We start from the raw sequence: 21290 nt of genomic DNA on the forward strand, positions 1-21290 counted from the left end.
GAACGAGCCTGTGAATCGCACGGCATTGCTAAACAGAACAAGCCTGCGAATCACACGGCATTGCTAAACAGCAGAACGAGCCTGCGAATCGCACGGCATTGCTAAACAGAACAAGCCTGCGAATCACACGGCATTGCTAAACAGCAGAACGAGCCTGCGAATCGCACGGCATTGCTAAACAGCAGAACGAGCCTGCGAATCGCATGACATTGCTAAACAGCAGAACGAGCCTGCGAATCACACAGCATTGCTAAACAGCAGAACGAGCCTGCGAATCACACGGCATTGCTAAACAGATGAACGAGCCTGCGAATCACACGGCATTGCTAAACAGAACGAGCCTGTGAATCACACAGCATTGCTAAACAGAAGAACGAGCCTGCGAATCACACGGCATTGCTAAGCAGCAGAACGAGCCTGCGAATCACACGGCATTGCTAAACAGAACGAGCCTGTGAATCACACAGCATTGCTAAACAGAAGAACGAGCCTGCGAATCACACGGCATTGCTAAGCAGCAGAACGAGCCTGCGAATCGCACAGCATTGCTAAACAGCAGAACGAGCCTGCGAATCGCACGGCATTGCTAAACAGCAGAACGAGCCTGTGAATCGCACGGCATTGCTAAACAGAACAAGCCTGCGAATCACACGGCATTGCTAAACAGCAGAACGAGCCTGCGAATCGCACGGCATTGCTAAACAGAACAAGCCTGCGAATCGCACGGCATTGCTAAACAGCAGAACGAGCCTGCGAATCGCACGGCATTGCTAAACAGAACAAGCCTGCGAATCACACGGCATTGCTAAACAGCAGAACGAGCCTGCGAATCGCACGGCATTGCTAAACAGAACAAGCCTGCGAATCGCACGGCATTGCTAAACAGCAGAACGAGCCTGTGAATCGCACGGCATTGCTAAACAGAACAAGCCTGCGAATCACACGGCATTGCTAAACAGCAGAACGAGCCTGCGAATCGCACGGCATTGCTAAACAGAACAAGCCTGCGAATCGCACGGCATTGCTAAACAGCAGAACGAGCCTGCGAATCACACGGCATTGCTAAACAGCAGAACGAGCCTGTGAATCACACGACATTGCTAAACAGAACAAGCCTGCGAATCACACAGCATTGCTAAACAGCAGAACGAGCCTGCGAATCACACGGCATTGCTAAACAGAACGAGCCTGCGAATCGCACGGCATTGCTAAGCAGAACGAGCCTGTGAATCACACAGCATTGCTAAACAGAACGAGCCTGCGAATCACACGGCATTGCTAAACAGCAGAACGAGCCTGCGAATCACACAGCATTGCTAAACAGAACGAGCCTGCGAATCACACAGCATTGCTAAGCAGAACGAGCCTGTGAATCACACGGCATTGCTAAACAGAACGAGCCTGCGAATCACACGGCATTGCTAAACAGAACGAGCCTGCGAATCACACGGCATTGCTAAACAGCAGAACGAGCCTGCGAATCGCACAGCATTGCTAAACAGAACGAGCCTGCGAATCACACAGCATTGCTAAGCAGAACGAGCCTGTGAATCACACAGCATTGCTAAACAGAACGAGCCTGCGAATCACACGGCATTGCTAAACAGAACGAGCCTGCGAATCACACGGCATTGCTAAACAGCAGAACGAGCCTGCGAATCGCACAGCATTGCTAAACAGAACGAGCCTGCGAATCACACGGCATTGCTAAACAGCAGAACGAGCCTGCGAATCGCACAGCATTGCTAAACAGAACGAGCCTGTGAATCACACGGCATTGCTAAACAGCAGAACGAGCCTGCGAATCGCACGACATTGCTAAGCAGAACGAGCCTGTGAATCGCACGGCATTGCTAAACAGCAGAACGAGCCTGCGAATCGCACAGCATTGCTAAACAGAACGAGCCTGCGAATCGCACGGCATTGCTAAGCAGAACGAGCCTGCGAATCACACAGCATTGCTAAACAGCAGAACGAGCCTGCGAATCACACAGCATTGCTAAACAGAACGAGCCTGCGAATCACACAGCATTGCTAAACAGAACGAGCCTGTGAATCACACGGCATTGCTAAACAGCAGAACGAGCCTGCGAATCACACAGCATTGCTAAACAGAACGAGCCTGCGAATCACACAGCATTGCTAAACAGAACGAGCCTGTGAATCACACGGCATTGCTAAACAGCAGAACGAGCCTGCGAATCGCACAGCATTGCTAAACAGAACGAGCCTGCGAATCACACGGCATTGCTAAACAGCAGAACGAGCCTGCGAATCACACAGCATTGCTAAACAGAACGAGCCTGTGAATCACACGGCATTGCTAAACAGCAGAACGAGCCTGCGAATCGCACAGCATTGCTAAACAGAACGAGCCTGCGAATCACACGGCATTGCTAAACAGCAGAACGAGCCTGCGAATCGCACAGCATTGCTAAACAGAACGAGCCTGCGAATCACACGGCATTGCTAAACAGCAGAACGAGCCTGCGAATCGCACAGCATTGCTAAACAGAACGAGCCTGCGAATCGCACGGCATTGCTAAGCAGAACGAGCCTGCGAATCACACGGCATTGCTAAACAGCAGAACGAGCCTGCGAATCACACGGCATTGCTAAACAGAAGAACGAGCCTGCGAATCACACGGCATTGCTAAACAGAACGAGCCTGCGAATCACACGGCATTGCTAAACAGAACGAGCCTGCGAATCACACGGCATTGCTAAGCAGAACGAGCCTGCGAATCGCACGGCATTGCTAAGCAGAACGAGCCTGTGAATCACACGGCATTGCTAAGCAGAACGAGCCTGCGAATCACACGACATTGCTAAACAGAACGAGCCTGCGAATCGCACGGCATTGCTAAGCAGAACGAGCCTGCGAATCACACGACATTGCTAAACAGAACGAGCCTGCGAATCACACGGCATTGCTAAACAGAACGAGCCTGCGAATCACACGGCATTGCTAAGCAGAACGAGCCTGCGAATCGCACGGCATTGCTAAGCAGAACGAGCCTGTGAATCACACGGCATTGCTAAGCAGAACGAGCCTGCGAATCACACGACATTGCTAAACAGAACGAGCCTGCGAATCGCACGGCATTGCTAAACAGCAGAACAAGCCTGCGAATCACACAGCATTGCTAAGCAGAACGAGCCTGCGAATCGCACGGCATTGCTAAGCAGAACGAGCCTGTGAATCACACGGCATTGCTAAGCAGAACGAGCCTGCGAATCACATGGCATTGCTAAACAGAACGAGCCTGCGAATCACATGGCATTGCTAAACAGAACGAGCCTGTGAATCACACGGCATTGCTAAGCAGAACGAGCCTGTGAATCACACGGCATTGCTAAGCAGAACGAGCCTGCGAATCACATGGCATTGCTAAACAGAACGAGCCTGCGAATCACATGGCATTGCTAAACAGAACGAGCCTGTGAATCACACGGCATTGCTAAGCAGAACGAGCCTGTGAATCGCACGGCATTGCTAAACAGAACGAGCCTGCGAATCGCACGGCATTGCTAAACAGCAGAACGAGCCTGCGAATCGCACGGCATTGCTAAGCAGAACGAGCCTGCGAATCGCACGGCATTGCTAAACAGAACGAGCCTGCGAATCACACGGCATTGCTAAGCAGCAGAACGAGCCTGCGAATCGCACAGCATTGCTAAGCAGAACGAGCCTGCGAATCACACGGCATTGCTAAGCAGAACGAGCCTGCGAATCACACAGCATTGCTAAACAGAACGAGCCTGCGAATCGCACGGCATTGCTAAGCAGAACGAGCCTGTGAATCGCACGACATTGCTAAGCAGAACGAGCCTGCGAATCACACGGCATTGCTAAACAGAACGAGCCTGCGAATCACACAGCATTGCTAAACAGAACGAGCCTGCGAATCGCACGGCATTGCTAAACAGAACGAGCCTGTGAATCGCACGACATTGCTAAGCAGAACGAGCCTGCGAATCACACGGCATTGCTAAACAGAACGAGCCTGCGAATCACACGGCATTGCTAAACAGAACGAGCCTGCGAATCGCACGGCATTGCTAAGCAGAACGAGCCTGCGAATCGCACGGCATTGCTAAACAGCAGAACGAGCCTGCGAATCACACGGCATTGCTAAACAGAACGAGCCTGCGAATCGCACGGCATTGCTAAACAGAACAAGCCTGCGAATCACACGGCATTGCTAAACAGAACGAGCCTGCGAATCACACGGCATTGCTAAACAGAAGAACGAGCCTGCGAATCACACGACATTGCTAAACAGAACGAGCCTGCGAATCGCACGGCATTGCTAAGCAGAACGAGCCTGCGAATCGCACGGCATTGCTAAGCAGAACGAGCCTGCGAATCACACGACATTGCTAAGCAGAACGAGCCTGCGAATCACACGACATTGCTAAACAGAACGAGCCTGCGAATCACACGGCATTGCTAAACAGAACGAGCCTGCGAATCGCACGGCATTGCTAAACAGAAGAACGAGCCTGCGAATCGCACGGCATTGCTAAACAGAAGAACGAGCCTGCGAATCACACGGCATTGCTAAACAGAACGAGCCTGTGAATCGCACGGCATTGCTAAACAGAACGAGCCTGTGAATCACACGGCATTGCTAAACAGAACGAGCCTGCGAATCGCACGGCATTGCTAAGCAGAACGAGCCTGTGAATCGCACGGCATTGCTAAGCAGAACGAGCCTGCGAATCACACGGCATTGCTAAACAGAACGAGCCTGTGAATCGCACGGCATTGCTAAACAGAACGAGCCTGCGAATCACACGGCATTGCTAAACAGAACGAGCCTGTGAATCGCACGGCATTGCTAAACAGAACGAGCCTGCGAATCACACGGCATTGCTAAACAGAACGAGCCTGCGAATCACACGGCATTGCTAAACAGAACGAGCCTGCGAATCGCACGGCATTGCTAAACAGAAGAACGAGCCTGCGAATCGCACGGCATTGCTAAGCAGAACGAGCCTGCGAATCACACGGCATTGCTAAACAGAACGAGCCTGTGAATCGCACGGCATTGCTAAACAGAACGAGCCTGCGAATCACACGGCATTGCTAAGCAGAACGAGCCTGCGAATCGCACAGCATTGCTAAGCAGAACGAGCCTGTGAATCACACGGCATTGCTAAGCAGAACGAGCCTGCGAATCACACGACATTGCTAAACAGAACGAGCCTGCGAATCGCACGGCATTGCTAAGCAGAACGAGCCTGCGAATCGCACGGCATTGCTAAGCAGAACGAGCCTGTGAATCACACGGCATTGCTAAGCAGAACGAGCCTGCGAATCACACGACATTGCTAAACAGAACGAGCCTGCGAATCACACGGCATTGCTAAGCAGAACGAGCCTGCGAATCGCACGGCATTGCTAAGCAGAACGAGCCTGTGAATCACACGGCATTGCTAAGCAGAACGAGCCTGCGAATCACACGACATTGCTAAACAGAACGAGCCTGCGAATCGCACGGCATTGCTAAGCAGAACGAGCCTGCGAATCGCACAGCATTGCTAAACAGAACAAGCCTGCGAATCACACGGCATTGCTAAACAGAACGAGCCTGCGAATCGCACGGCATTGCTAAACAGCAGAACGAGCCTGCGAATCACACGGCATTGCTAAACAGAACAAGCCTGCGAATCGCACGACATTGCTAAACAGATGAACGAGCCTGTGAATCGCACGGCATTGCTAAGCAGAACGAGCCTGTGAATCGCACAGCATTGCTAAACAGCAGAACGAGCCTGTGAATCGCACAGCATTGCTAAACAGCAGAACGAGCCTGCGAATCACACGGCATTGCTAAACAGAACGAGCCTGCGAATCACACGGCATTGCTAAACAGCAGAACGAGCCTGCGAATCACACAGCATTGCTAAGCAGAACGAGCCTGCGAATCGCACGGCATTGCTAAACAGCAGAACGAGCCTGCGAATCACACAGCATTGCTAAACAGAACGAGCCTGCGAATCACACGGCATTGCTAAACAGCAGAACGAGCCTGCGAATCACACAGCATTGCTAAACAGAACGAGCCTGTGAATCACACGGCATTGCTAAGCAGAACGAGCCTGCGAATCGCACGGCATTGCTAAACAGAACGAGCCTGCGAATCGCACGGCATTGCTAAACAGCAGAACGAGCCTGCGAATCGCACGACATTGCTAAACAGATGAACGAGCCTGTGAATCGCACGGCATTGCTAAGCAGAACGAGCCTGTGAATCGCACAGCATTGCTAAACAGCAGAACGAGCCTGTGAATCACACGGCATTGCTAAACAGAACAAGCCTGCGAATCGCACGACATTGCTAAACAGATGAACGAGCCTGTGAATCGCACGGCATTGCTAAGCAGAACGAGCCTGTGAATCGCACAGCATTGCTAAACAGCAGAACGAGCCTGTGAATCGCACAGCATTGCTAAACAGCAGAACGAGCCTGCGAATCACACGGCATTGCTAAACAGAACGAGCCTGCGAATCACACGACATTGCTAAACAGAACGAGCCTGTGAATCACACGACATTGCTAAACAGAACGAGCCTGCGAATCGCACGACATTGCTAAACAGAACAAGCCTGCGAATCACACGACATTGCTAAACAGAACGAGCCTGCGAATCACACGGCATTGCTAAACAGAACGAGCCTGCGAATCGCACGACATTGCTAAACAGATGAACGAGCCTGCGAATCACACAGCATTGCTAAGCAGAACGAGCCTGCGAATCACACGGCATTGCTAAGCAGAACAAGCCTGCGAATCGCACGGCATTGCTAAGCAGAACGAGCCTGCGAATCACACGGCATTGCTAAACAGATGAACGAGCCTGCGAATCACACAGCATTGCTAAGCAGAACGAGCCTGCGAATCACACGGCATTGCTAAACAGATGAACGAGCCTGCGAATCACACAGCATTGCTAAGCAGAACGAGCCTGCGAATCACACGGCATTGCTAAGCAGAACAAGCCTGCGAATCGCACGGCATTGCTAAGCAGAACAAGCCTGCGAATCGCACAGCATTGCTAAACAGAACAAGCCTGCGAATCGCACGGCATTGCTAAACAGCAGAACGAGCCTGCGAATCACACAGCATTGCTAAACAGAACAAGCCTGCGAATCGCACAGCATTGCTAAACAGAACGAGCCTGCGAATCGCACGACATTGCTAAGCAGAACGAGCCTGCGAATCGCACGACATTGCTAAACAGATGAACGAGCCTGTGAATCGCACGGCATTGCTAAGAAGAACGAGCCTGTGAATCGCACAGCATTGCTAAACAGCAGAACGAGCCTGTGAATCGCACAGCATTGCTAAACAGCAGAACAAGCCTGCGAATCGCACGACATTGCTAAACAGATGAACGAGCCTGCGAATCGTACGGCATTGCTAAGCAGCAGAACGAGCCTGCGAATCGCACGACATTGCTAAACAGAACGAGCCTGCGAATCGCACGGCATTGCTAAACAGAACGAGCCTGCGAATCACACGGCATTGCTAAACAGAACGAGCCTGCGAATCGCACGGCATTGCTAAACAGAACGAGCCTGTGAATCGCACGACATTGCTAAGCAGAACGAGCCTGCGAATCACACGGCATTGCTAAACAGAACAAGCCTGCGAATCACACGGCATTGCTAAACAGATGAACGAGCCTGCGAATCGTACGGCATTGCTAAGCAGCAGAACGAGCCTGTGAATCACACGGCATTGCTAAACAGAACAAGCCTGCGAATCACACGGCATTGCTAAACAGATGAACGAGCCTGCGAATCGTACGGCATTGCTAAGCAGCAGAACGAGCCTGCGAATCGCACGACATTGCTAAACAGAACGAGCCTGCGAATCGCACGGCATTGCTAAACAGAACGAGCCTGCGAATCACACGGCATTGCTAAGCAGAACGAGCCTGCGAATCGCACGACATTGCTAAACAGCAGAACGAGCCTGCGAATCGCACGGCATTGCTAAACAGAACGAGCCTGCGAATCGCACGGCATTGCTAAACAGAACGAGCCTGCGAATCGCACGGCATTGCTAAACAGAACGAGCCTGTGAATCGCACGACATTGCTAAGCAGAACGAGCCTGCGAATCACACGGCATTGCTAAACAGAACAAGCCTGCGAATCACACGGCATTGCTAAACAGATGAACGAGCCTGCGAATCGCACGGCATTGCTAAGCAGCAGAACGAGCCTGTGAATCACACGGCATTGCTAAACAGAACAAGCCTGCGAATCACACGGCATTGCTAAACAGATGAACGAGCCTGCGAATCGCACGGCATTGCTAAGCAGAACAAGCCTGCGAATCGCACGGCATTGCTAAGCAGAACGAGCCTGCGAATCGCACGGCATTGCTAAACAGAACAAGCCTGCGAATCACACGGCATTGCTAAACAGAACGAGCCTGCGAATCACACGGCATTGCTAAGCAGCAGAACGAGCCTGTGAATCACACGGCATTGCTAAACAGAACAAGCCTGCGAATCACACGGCATTGCTAAACAGATGAACGAGCCTGCGAATCGCACGGCATTGCTAAGCAGAACAAGCCTGCGAATCGCACGGCATTGCTAAACAGAACAAGCCTGCGAATCACACGGCATTGCTAAGCAGAACGAGCCTGCGAATCACACGGCATTGCTAAACAGATGAACGAGCCTGCGAATCGCACGGCATTGCTAAACAGAACAAGCCTGCGAATCACACGGCATTGCTAAGCAGAACAAGCCTGCGAATCACACGGCATTGCTAAACAGAACGAGCCTGCGAATCGCACGGCATTGCTAAGCAGAACAAGCCTGCGAATCGCACGGCATTGCTAAACAGCAGAACGAGCCTGCGAATCACACGGCATTGCTAAACAGAACAAGCCTGTGAATCGCACGGCATTGCTAAACAGATGAACGAGCCTGCGAATCGCACGGCATTGCTAAACAGCAGAACGAGTCTGCGAATCACACGGCATTGCTAAGCAGAACGAGCCTGCGAATCACACGGCATTGCTAAGCAGAACGAGCCTGCGAATCGCACGGCATTGCTAAACAGCAGAACGAGCCTGCGAATCGCACGGCATTGCTAAACAGAACAAGCCTGCGAATCACACGGCATTACTAAGCAGAACGAGCCTGCGAATCACACGGCATTGCTAAACAGAACAAGCCTGCGAATCACACGGCATTGCTAAGCAGAACGAGCCTGCGAATCACACGGCATTGCTAAACAGAACAAGCCTGTGAATCGCACGGCATTGCTAAGCAGAACGAGCCTGCGAATCACACAGCATTGCTAAACAGCAGAACGAGTCTGCGAATCACACAGCATTGCTAAACAGCAGAACGAGCCTGCGAATCGCACAGCATTGCTAAGCAGAACGAGCCTGCGAATCACACGACATTGCTAAGCAGCAGAACAAGCCTGCGAATCGCACGGCATTGCTAAACAGATGAACGAGCCTGCGAATCGCACGGCATTGCTAAACAGAACAAGCCTGCGAATCACACGACATTGCTAAGCAGAACGAGCCTGCGAATCACACGGCATTGCTAAACAGCAGAACAAGCCTGCGAATCGCACGGCATTGCTAAACAGATGAACGAGCCTGCGAATCGCACGGCATTGCTAAACAGAACAAGCCTGTGAATCGCACGGCATTGCTAAGCAGAACGAGCCTGCGAATCGCACGACATTGCTAAACAGAACGAGCCTGCGAATCACACGACATTGCTAAGCAGAACGAGCCTGCGAATCACACGGCATTGCTAAACAGCAGAACGAGCCTGCGAATCGCACGACATTGCTAAACAGCAGAACGAGCCTGCGAATCACACGGCATTGCTAAACAGAACAAGCCTGCGAATCACACGGCATTGCTAAACAGCAGAACGAGCCTGCGAATCGCACGACATTGCTAAGCAGAACGAGCCTGCGAATCACACGACATTGCTAAGCAGAACGAGCCTGCGAATCACACGGCATTGCTAAACAGCAGAACGAGCCTGCGAATCGCACGGCATTGCTAAACAGAACAAGCCTGCGAATCGCACGGCATTGCTAAGCAGAACGAGCCTGCGAATCACACGGCATTGCTAAGCAGAACGAGCCTGCGAATCACACGGCATTGCTAAACAGAACAAGCCTGCGAATCGCACGGCATTGCTAAACAGCAGAACGAGCCTGCGAATCACACAGCATTGCTAAACAGAACGAGCCTGCGAATCACACGGCATTGCTAAACAGCAGAACGAGCCTGCGAATCACACAGCATTGCTAAACAGAACAAGCCTGCGAATCGCACGGCATTGCTAAACAGAACAAGCCTGCGAATCACACGGCATTGCTAAACAGCAGAACGAGCCTGCGAATCACACGGCATTGCTAAACAGAACGAGCCTGCGAATCGCACGGCATTGCTAAACAGAACAAGCCTGCGAATCGCACGGCATTGCTAAACAGAACAAGCCTGCGAATCACATGGCATTGCTAAGCAGAACGAGCCTGCGAATCACACGGCATTGCTAAGCAGAACGAGCCTGCGAATCGCACGGCATTGCTAAACAGAACAAGCCTGCGAATCGCATGGCATTGCTAAGCAGAACGAGCCTGCGAATCACACGGCATTACTAAACAGAACGAGCCTGCGAATCACACAGCATTGCTAAACAGAACGAGCCTGCGAATCACACGGCATTGCTAAACAGCAGAACGAGCCTGCGAATCACACAGCATTGCTAAACAGAACGAGCCTGTGAATCACACGGCATTGCTAAGCAGAACGAGCCTGCGAATCGCACGGCATTGCTAAACAGAACGAGCCTGCGAATCGCACGGCATTGCTAAACAGCAGAACGAGCCTGCGAATCACACAGCATTGCTAAACAGAACGAGCCTGCGAATCACACGGCATTGCTAAACAGCAGAACGAGCCTGCGAATCACACAGCATTGCTAAACAGAACGAGCCTGTGAATCACACGGCATTGCTAAGCAGAACGAGCCTGCGAATCGCACGGCATTGCTAAACAGAACGAGCCTGCGAATCGCACGGCATTGCTAAACAGCAGAACGAGTCTGCGAATCGCACAGCATTGCTAAACAGCAGAACGAGCCTGCGAATCACACAGCATTGCTAAGCAGAACGAGCCTGCGAATCGCACGGCATTGCTAAGCAGCAGAACAAGCCTGCGAATCGCACGGCATTGCTAAACAGATGAACGAGCCTGCGAATCGCACGGCATTGCTAAGCAGCAGAACAAGCCTGCGAATCGCACGGCATTGCTAAACAGCAGAACGAGCCTGCGAATCACACAGCATTGCTAAACAGATGAACGAGCCTGCGAATCACACAGCATTGCTAAGCAGAACGAGCCTGCGAATCGCACGGCATTGCTAAACAGATGAACGAGCCTGCGAATCGCACGGCATTGCTAAACAGATGAACGAGCCTGCGAATCGCACGGCATTGCTAAACAGCAGAACAAGCCTGCGAATCGCACGGCATTGCTAAACAGATGAACGAGCCTGCGAATCGCACGGCATTGCTAAACAGATGAACGAGCCTGCGAATCGCACGGCATTGCTAAGCAGAACAAGCCTGCGAATCACACGGCATTGCTAAACAGAACAAGCCTGCGAATCGCACGGCATTGCTAAACAGATGAACGAGCCTGCGAATCGCACGGCATTGCTAAACAGCAGAACAAGCCTGTGAATCGCACAGCATTGCTAAACAGATGAACGAGCCTGCGAATCGCACGGCATTGCTAAGCAGAACAAGCCTGCGAATCACACGGCATTGCTAAACAGAACAAGCCTGCGAATCGCACGGCATTGCTAAACAGATGAACGAGCCTGCGAATCGCACGGCATTGCTAAGCAGAACAAGCCTGCGAATCACACGGCATTGCTAAACAGAACAAGCCTGCGAATCGCACGGCATTGCTAAACAGAACAAGCCTGCGAATCACATGGCATTGCTAAACAGAACGAGCCTGCGAATCGCACGGCATTGCTAAGCAGCAGAACAAGCCTGCGAATCGCACGGCATTGCTAAACAGAACAAGCCTGCGAATCACACAGCATTGCTAAGCAGAACGAGCCTGCGAATCACACGGCATTGCTAAACAGAACGAGCCTGCGAATCACACGGCATTGCTAAACAGATGAACAAGCCTGCGAATCGCACGGCATTGCTAAGCAGAACGAGCCTGCGAATCACACGGCATTGCTAAGCAGAACGAGCCTGCGAATCGCACGGCATTGCTAAGCAGAACGAGCCTGCGAATCGCACGACATTGCTAAACAGCAGAACAAGCCTGCGAATCACACGACATTGCTAAACAGAACAAGCCTGCGAATCGCACGGCATTGCTAAGCAGAACGAGCCTGCGAATCACACGGCATTGCTAAGCAGAACGAGCCTGCGAATCACACGGCATTGCTAAACAGAACAAGCCTGCGAATCGCACGGCATTGCTAAACAGCAGAACGAGCCTGCGAATCACACAGCATTGCTAAACAGAACGAGCCTGCGAATCACACGGCATTGCTAAACAGCAGAACGAGCCTGCGAATCACACAGCATTGCTAAACAGAACAAGCCTGCGAATCACACGGCATTGCTAAACAGAACAAGCCTGCGAATCACACGGCATTGCTAAACAGAACGAGCCTGCGAATCGCACGGCATTGCTAAACAGCAGAACGAGCCTGCGAATCACACAGCATTGCTAAACAGAACGAGCCTGCGAATCACACGGCATTGCTAAACAGCAGAACGAGCCTGCGAATCACACAGCATTGCTAAACAGAACGAGCCTGTGAATCACACGGCATTGCTAAGCAGAACGAGCCTGCGAATCACACGACATTGCTAAGCAGAACGAGCCTGCGAATCGCACGACATTGCTAAGCAGAACGAGCCTGCGAATCGCACAGCATTGCTAAACAGAACGAGCCTGCGAATCGCACGGCATTGCTAAACAGAACGAGCCTGCGAATCACACAGCATTGCTAAACAGAACGAGCCTGCGAATCACACGGCATTGCTAAACAGCAGAACGAGCCTGCGAATCGCACGGCATTGCTAAACAGCAGAACGAGCCTGCGAATCACACGGCATTGCTAAGCAGAACGAGCCTGCGAATCACACGGCATTGCTAAACAGAACGAGCCTGCGAATCACACGGCATTGCTAAGCAGAACAAGCCTGCGAATCACACGACATTGCTAAGCAGAACAAGCCTGCGAATCACACGACATTGCTAAGCAGAACGAGCCTGCGAATCACACGACATTGCTAAGCAGAACGAGCCTGCGAATCACACGGCATTGCTAAGCAGAACAAGCCTGCGAATCACACGACATTGCTAAGCAGAACAAGCCTGCGAATCACACGACATTGCTAAGCAGAACGAGCCTGCGAATCACACGACATTGCTAAACAGAACGAGCATGCGAATCACACGACATTGCTAAACAGAACAAGCCTGCGAATCACACGGCATTGCTAAACAGCAGAACGAGCCTGCGAATCACACAGCATTGCTAAACAGAACAAGCCTGCGAATCGCACGGCATTGCTAAACAGAACAAGCCTGCGAATCGCATGGCATTGCTAAGCAGAACGAGCCTGCGAATCACACGGCATTGCTAAGCAGCAGAACGAGCCTGCGAATCACACGGCATTGCTAAGCAGAACAAGCCTGCGAATCGCACGGCATTGCTAAACAGAATGAGCCTGCGAATCACACGGCATTGCTAAGCAGCAGAACGAGCCTGCGAATCACACGGCATTGCTAAGCAGAACAAGCCTGCGAATCACACGGCATTGCTAAGCAGAACGAGCCTGCGAATCGCACGGCATTGCTAAACAGAACAAGCCTGCGAATCACACGGCATTGCTAAACAGCAGAACGAGCCTGCGAATCACACGGCATTGCTAAGCAGAACGAGCCTGCGAATCGCACGACATTGCTAAGCAGAACGAGCCTGTGAATCGCACGGCATTGCTAAACAGATGAACGAGCCTGCGAATCGCACGGCATTGCTAAACAGCAGAACGAGCCTGCGAATCACACAGCATTGCTAAGCAGAACGAGCCTGCGAATCGCACGACATTGCTAAGCAGAACGAGCCTGTGAATCGCACGGCATTGCTAAACAGATGAACGAGCCTGCGAATCGCACGGCATTGCTAAACAGAACGAGCCTGCGAATCACACGGCATTGCTAAGCAGAACAAGCCTGCGAATCACACGGCATTGCTAAGCAGAACGAGCCTGTGAATCGCACGGCATTGCTAAACAGAACGAGCCTGTGAATCGCACGGCATTGCTAAACAGAACGAGCCTGTGAATCGCACGGCATTGCTAAGCAGAACGAGCCTGTGAATCGCACGGCATTGCTAAGCAGAACGAGCCTGCGAATCGCACGGCATTGCTAAGCAGAACAAGCCTGCGAATCACACGGCATTGCTAAACAGCAGAACGAGCCTGCGAATCACACGGCATTGCTAAACAGCAGAACAAGCCTGCGAATCGCACGGCATTGCTAAGCAGAACGAGCCTGCGAATCGCACGGCATTGCTAAGCAGAACAAGCCTGCGAATCACACGGCATTGCTAAACAGCAGAACGAGCCTGCGAATCACACGGCATTGCTAAACAGCAGAACGAGCCTGTGAATCACACGGCATTGCTAAACAGCAGAACGAGTCTGCGAATCGCACGGCATTGCTAAACAGAACAAGCCTGCGAATCGCACGGCATTGCTAAGCAGAACGAGCCTGCGAATCGCACGGCATTGCTAAACAGAACAAGCCTGCGAATCACACGGCATTGCTAAACAGAACGAGCCTGCGAATCACACGGCATTGCTAAACAGAACGAGCCTGTGAATCGCACGACATTGCTAAGCAGAACGAGCCTGTGAATCGCACGACATTGCTAAGCAGAACGAGCCTGCGAATCACACAGCATTGCTAAACAGAACGAGCCTGCGAATCGCACGGCATTGCTAAACAGAACAAGCCTGCGAATCGCACGGCATTGCTAAGCAGAACGAGCCTGCGAATCGCACGGCATTGCTAAACAGATGAACGAGCCTGCGAATCACACGACATTGCTAAGCAGAACGAGCCTGTGAATCGCACGGCATTGCTAAACAGAACAAGCCTGCGAATCACACGACATTGCTAAGCAGAACGAGCCTGCGAATCGCACGGCATTGCTAAACAGCAGAACGAGCCTGCGAATCACACGACATTGCTAAGCAGAACGAGCCTGTGAATCGCACGGCATTGCTAAACAGAACAAGCCTGCGAATCGCACGGCATTGCTAAGCAGAACGAGCCTGCGAATCACACGACATTGCTAAACAGCAGAACGAGCCTGCGAATCACACGGCATTGCTAAACAGAACGAGCCTGCGAATCGCACGGCATTGCTAAACAGATGAACGAGCCTGCGAATCACACAGCATTGCTAAGCAGAACGAGCCTGTGAATCGCACGGCATTGCTAAACAGAACAAGCCTGCGAATCGCACGGCATTGCTAAGCAGAACGAGCCTGCGAATCACACGACATTGCTAAACAGCAGAACAAGCCTGCGAATCACACGACATTGCTAAACAGAACGAGCCTGTGAATCGCACGGCATTGCTAAACAGCAGAACGAGCCTGCGAATCGCACGGCATTGCTAAACAGCAGAACGAGCCTGCGAATCACACGGCATTGCTAAACAGCAGAACGAGCCTGCGAATCACACGGCATTGCTAAGCAGAACGAGCCTGCGAATCACACGGCATTGCTAAGCAGAACGAGCCTGCGAATCGCACGGCATTGTTAAACAGATGAACGAGCCTGCGAATCACACGGCATTGCTAAACAGAACGAGCCTGCGAATCGCACGGCATTGCTAAGCAGAACGAGCCTGCGAATCGCACGGCATTGCTAAGCAGAACAAGCCTGCGAATCACACGGCATTGCTAAACAGAACGAGCCTGTGAATAGCACGGCATTGCTAAGCAGAACAAGCCTGCGAATCACACGGCATTGCTAAGCAGAACAAGCCTGCGAATCACACGGCATTGCTAAGCAGAACGAGCCTGCGAATCACACAGCATTGCTAAGCAGAACGAGCCTGCGAATCACACGGCATTGCTAAGCAGAACGAGCCTGCGAATCGCACGGCATTGCTAAACAGAACGAGCCTGCGAATCGCACGGCATTGCTAAACAGCAGAACGAGCCTGCGAATCACACAGCATTGCTAAGCAGAACGAGCCTGCGAATCACACGGCATTGCTAAACAGAACGAGCCTGCGAATCGCACGGCATTGCTAAACAGAATGAGCCTGCGAATCGCACAGCATTGCTAAACAGAACGAGCCTGCGAATCACACGGCATTGCTAAACAGAAGAACGAGCCTGCGAATCACACGGCATTGCTAAGCAGAACGAGCCTGCGAATCGCACGGCATTGCTAAGCAGAACGAGCCTGCGAATCGCACGACATTGCTAAACAGATGAACGAGCCTGCGAATCGCACGGCATTGCTAAACAGAACGAGCCTGCGAATCACACGGCATTGCTAAGCAGAACGAGCCTGCGAATCGCACGGCATTGCTAAGAAGAACGAGCCTGTGAATCGCACAGCATTGCTAAACAGCAGAACGAGCCTGTGAATCGCACAGCATTGCTAAACAGCAGAACAAGCCTGCGAATCGCACGACATTGCTAAACAGATGAACGAGCCTGTGAATCGCACGGCATTGCTAAGAAGAACGAGCCTGTGAATCGCACAGCATTGCTAAACAGCAGAACGAGCCTGTGAATCGCACAGCATTGCTAAACAGCAGAACGAGCCTGCGAATCACACGGCATTGCTAAACAGAACGAGCCTGCGAATCACACGACATTGCTAAACAGAACGAGCCTGTGAATCACACGACATTGCTAAACAGAACGAGCCTGCGAATCGCACGACATTGCTAAGCAGAACGAGCCTGCGAATCACACGGCATTGCTAAACAGAACAAGCCTGCGAATCACACGGCATTGCTAAACAGAACAAGCCTGTGAATCGCACGGCATTGCTAAACAGAACAAGCCTGCGAATCGCACGACATTGCTAAGCAGAACGAGCCTGTGAATCACACGGCATTGCTAAACAGAACAAGCCTGCGAATCACACGGCATTGCTAAGCAGAACGAGCCTGCGAATCACACGGCATTGCTAAACAGAACAAGCCTGTGAATCGCACGGCATTGCTAAGCAGAACGAGCCTGTGAATCACACGGCATTGCTAAACAGAACAAGCCTGCGAATCGCACGACATTGCTAAGCAGAACGAGCCTGTGAATCACACGGCATTGCTAAACAGAACAAGCCTGCGAATCACACGGCATTGCTAAGCAGAACGAGCCTGCGAATCGCACGGCATTGCTAAGCAGAACGAGCCTGCGAATCACACGGCATTGCTAAACAGAACGAGCCTGCGAATCGCACGGCATTGCTAAGCAGAACGAGCCTGCGAATCGCACGGCATTGCTAAGCAGCAGAACGAGCCTGTGAATCACACGGCATTGCTAAACAGAACAAGCCTGCGAATCACACGGCATTGCTAAACAGATGAACGAGCCTGCGAATCGTACGGCATTGCTAAGCAGCAGAACGAGCCTGCGAATCGCACGACATTGCTAAACAGATGAACGAGCCTGCGAATCACACGACATTGCTAAACAGAACAAGCCTGCGAATCACACGGCATTGCTAAACAGATGAACGAGCCTGCGAATCGCACGGCATTGCTAAGCAGAACAAGCCTGCGAATCGCACGGCATTGCTAAGCAGAACAAGCCTGCGAATCGCACGGCATTGCTAAACAGCAGAACGAGCCTGTGAATCACACGGCATTGCTAAACAGCAGAACGAGCCTGCGAATCGCACGGCATTGCTAAGCAGAACAAGCCTGCGAATCGCACGGCATTGCTAAACAGCAGAACGAGCCTGTGAATCACACGGCATTGCTAAACAGCAGAACGAGCCTGCGTATCGCACGGCATTGCTAAGCAGAACAAGCCTGCGAATCGCACGGCATTGCTAAGCAGAACAAGCCTGCGAATCGCACGGCATTGCTAAACAGCAGAACGAGCCTGTGAATCACACGGCATTGCTAAACAGCAGAACGAGCCTGCGTATCGCACGGCATTGCTAAACAGCAGAACGAGCCTGTGAATCACACGGCATTGTTAAGCAGAACGAGTCTGTGAATTGCACGGCATTGCTAAGCAGTTTGAACAAGCCTGTGAATCACACGGCATTGCTAAACAGCAGAACGAGCCTGCGAATCACACGGCATTGCTAAACAGCAGAACAAGCCTGCGAATCGCACGGCATTGCTAAGCAGAACGAGCCTGCGAATCGCACGGCATTGCTAAGCAGAACAAGCCTGCGAATCGCACGGCATTGCTAAACAGAACAAGCCTGCGAATCACACGGCATTGCTAAGCAGAACGAGCCTGCGAATCACACGGCATTGCTAAACAGAACAAGCCTGCGAATCACACGGCATTGCTAAACAGATGAACGAGCCTGCGAATCGCACGGCATTGCTAAGCAGAACAAGCCTGCGAATCGCACGGCATTGCTAAACAGAACAAGCCTGCGAATCACACGGCATTGCTAAGCAGAACGAGCCTGCGAATCACACGGCATTGCTAAACAGATGAACGAGCCTGCGAATCGCACGGCATTGCTAAACAGAACAAGCCTGCGAATCACACGGCATTGCTAAGCAGAACAAGCCTGCGAATCACACGGCATTGCTAAACAGAACGAGCCTGCGAATCGCACGGCATTGCTAAGCAGAACAAGCCTGCGAATCGCACGGCATTGCTAAACAGCAGAACGAGCCTGCGAATCACACGGCATTGCTAAACAGAACAAGCCTGTGAATCGCACGGCATTGCTAAACAGCAGAACGAGTCTGCGAATCACACGGCATTGCTAAGCAGAACGAGCCTGCGAATCACACGGCATTGCTAAACAGATGAACGAGCCTGCGAATCGCACGGCATTGCTAAACAGCAGAACGAGTCTGCGAATCACACGGCATTGCTAAGCAGAACGAGCCTGCGAATCACACGGCATTGCTAAGCAGAACGAGCCTGCGAATCGCACGGCATTGCTAAACAGCAGAACGAGCCTGCGAATCGCACGGCATTGCTAAACAGAACAAGCCTGTGAATCGCACGGCATTGCTAAGCAGAACGAGCCTGCGAATCACACGGCATTGCTAAACAGAACAAGCCTGTGAATCGCACGGCATTGCTAAGCAGAACGAGCCTGCGAATCACACAGCATTGCTAAACAGCAGAACGAGTCTGCGAATCACACAGCATTGCTAAACAGCAGAACGAGCCTGCGAATCGCACAGCATTGCTAAGCAGAACGAGCCTGCGAATCACACGACATTGCTAAGCAGCAGAACAAGCCTGCGAATCGCACGGCATTGCTAAACAGATGAACGAGCCTGCGAATCGCACGGCATTGCTAAACAGAACAAGCCTGCGAATCGCACGGCATTGCTAAGCAGAACGAGCCTGCGAATCGCACGGCATTGCTAAACAGAACGAGCCTGCGAATCACACGGCATTGCTAAACAGCAGAACAAGCCTGCGAATCACACGACATTGCTAAGCAGAACGAGCCTGCGAATCACACGGCATTGCTAAACAGCAGAACGAGCCTGCGAATCGCACGGCATTGCTAAACAGAACAAGCCTGCGAATCGCACGGCATTGCTAAGCAGAACGAGCCTGCGAATCACACGGCATTGCTAAGCAGAACGAGCCTGCGAATCACACGGCATTGCTAAACAGAACAAGCCTGCGAATCGCACGGCATTGCTAAACAGCAGAACGAGCCTGCGAATCACACAGCATTGCTAAACAGAACGAGCCTGCGAATCACACGGCATTGCTAAACAGCAGAACGAGCCTGCGAATCACACAGCATTGCTAAACAGAACGAGCCTGCGAATCACACGGCATTGCTAAACAGCAGAACGAGCCTGCGAATCACACAGCATTGCTAAACAGAACAAGCCTGCGAATCGCACGGCATTGCTAAACAGAACAAGCCTGCGAATCGCACGGCATTGCTAAACAGAACAAGCCTGCGAATCGCACGGCATTGCTAAGCAGAACGAGCCTGCGAATCACACGACATTGCTAAACAGCAGAACGAGCCTGCGAATCACACGGCATTGCTAAACAGAACGAGCCTGTGAATCGCACGGCATTGCTAAACAGAACAAGCCTGCGAATCACACGACATTGCTAAACAGCAGAACGAGCCTGCGAATCGCACGGCATTGCTAAACAGCAGAACGAGCCTGCGAATCACACAGCATTGCTAAGCAGAACGAGCCTGCGAATCGCACGGCATTGCTAAACAGCAGAACGAGCCTGCGAATCACACAGCATTGCTAAACAGAACGAGCCTGCGAATCACACGGCATTGCTAAACAGCAGAACGAGCCTGCGAATCACACAGCATTGCTAAACAGAACGAGCCTGTGAATCACACGGCATTGCTAAGCAGAACGAGCCTGCGAATCGCACGGCATTGCTAAACAGAACGAGCCTGCGAATCGCACGACATTGCTAAACAGAACGAGCCTGCGAATCACACGGCATTGCTAAGCAGCAGAACGAGCCTGCGAATCACACAGCATTGCTAAGCAGAACGAGCCTGCGAATCACACAGCATTGCTAAGCAGAACAAGCCTGCGAATCACACGGCATTGCTAAACAGCAGAACGAGCCTGCGAATCACACAGCATTGCTAAGCAGAACGAGCCTGCGAATCACACGGCATTGCTAAACAGCAGAACGAGCCTGCGAATCACACAGCATTGCTAAACAGAACAAGCCTGCGAATCGCATGGCATTGCTAAACAGAACAAGCCTGCGAATCGCACGGCATTGCTAAGCAGAACGAGCCTGCGAATCACACAGCATTGCTAAACAGAACAAGCCTGCGAATCGCACGGCATTGCTAAACAGAACAAGCCTGCGAATCGCACGGCATTGCTAAACAGCAGAACGAGCCTGTGAATCGCACAGCATTGCTAAGCAGAACGAGCCTGCGAATCGCACGGCATTGCTAAGCAGAACGAGCCTGCGAATCGCACGGCATTGCTAAACAGAAGAACGAGCCTGCGTATCGCACGGCATTGCTA

The sequence above is a fragment of the Acipenser ruthenus genome, chromosome 47 (genome assembly GCF_902713425.1).
Source record: "Acipenser ruthenus chromosome 47, fAciRut3.2 maternal haplotype, whole genome shotgun sequence".
In the NCBI taxonomy this organism is placed as follows: domain Eukaryota; kingdom Metazoa; phylum Chordata; class Actinopteri; order Acipenseriformes; family Acipenseridae; genus Acipenser; species Acipenser ruthenus.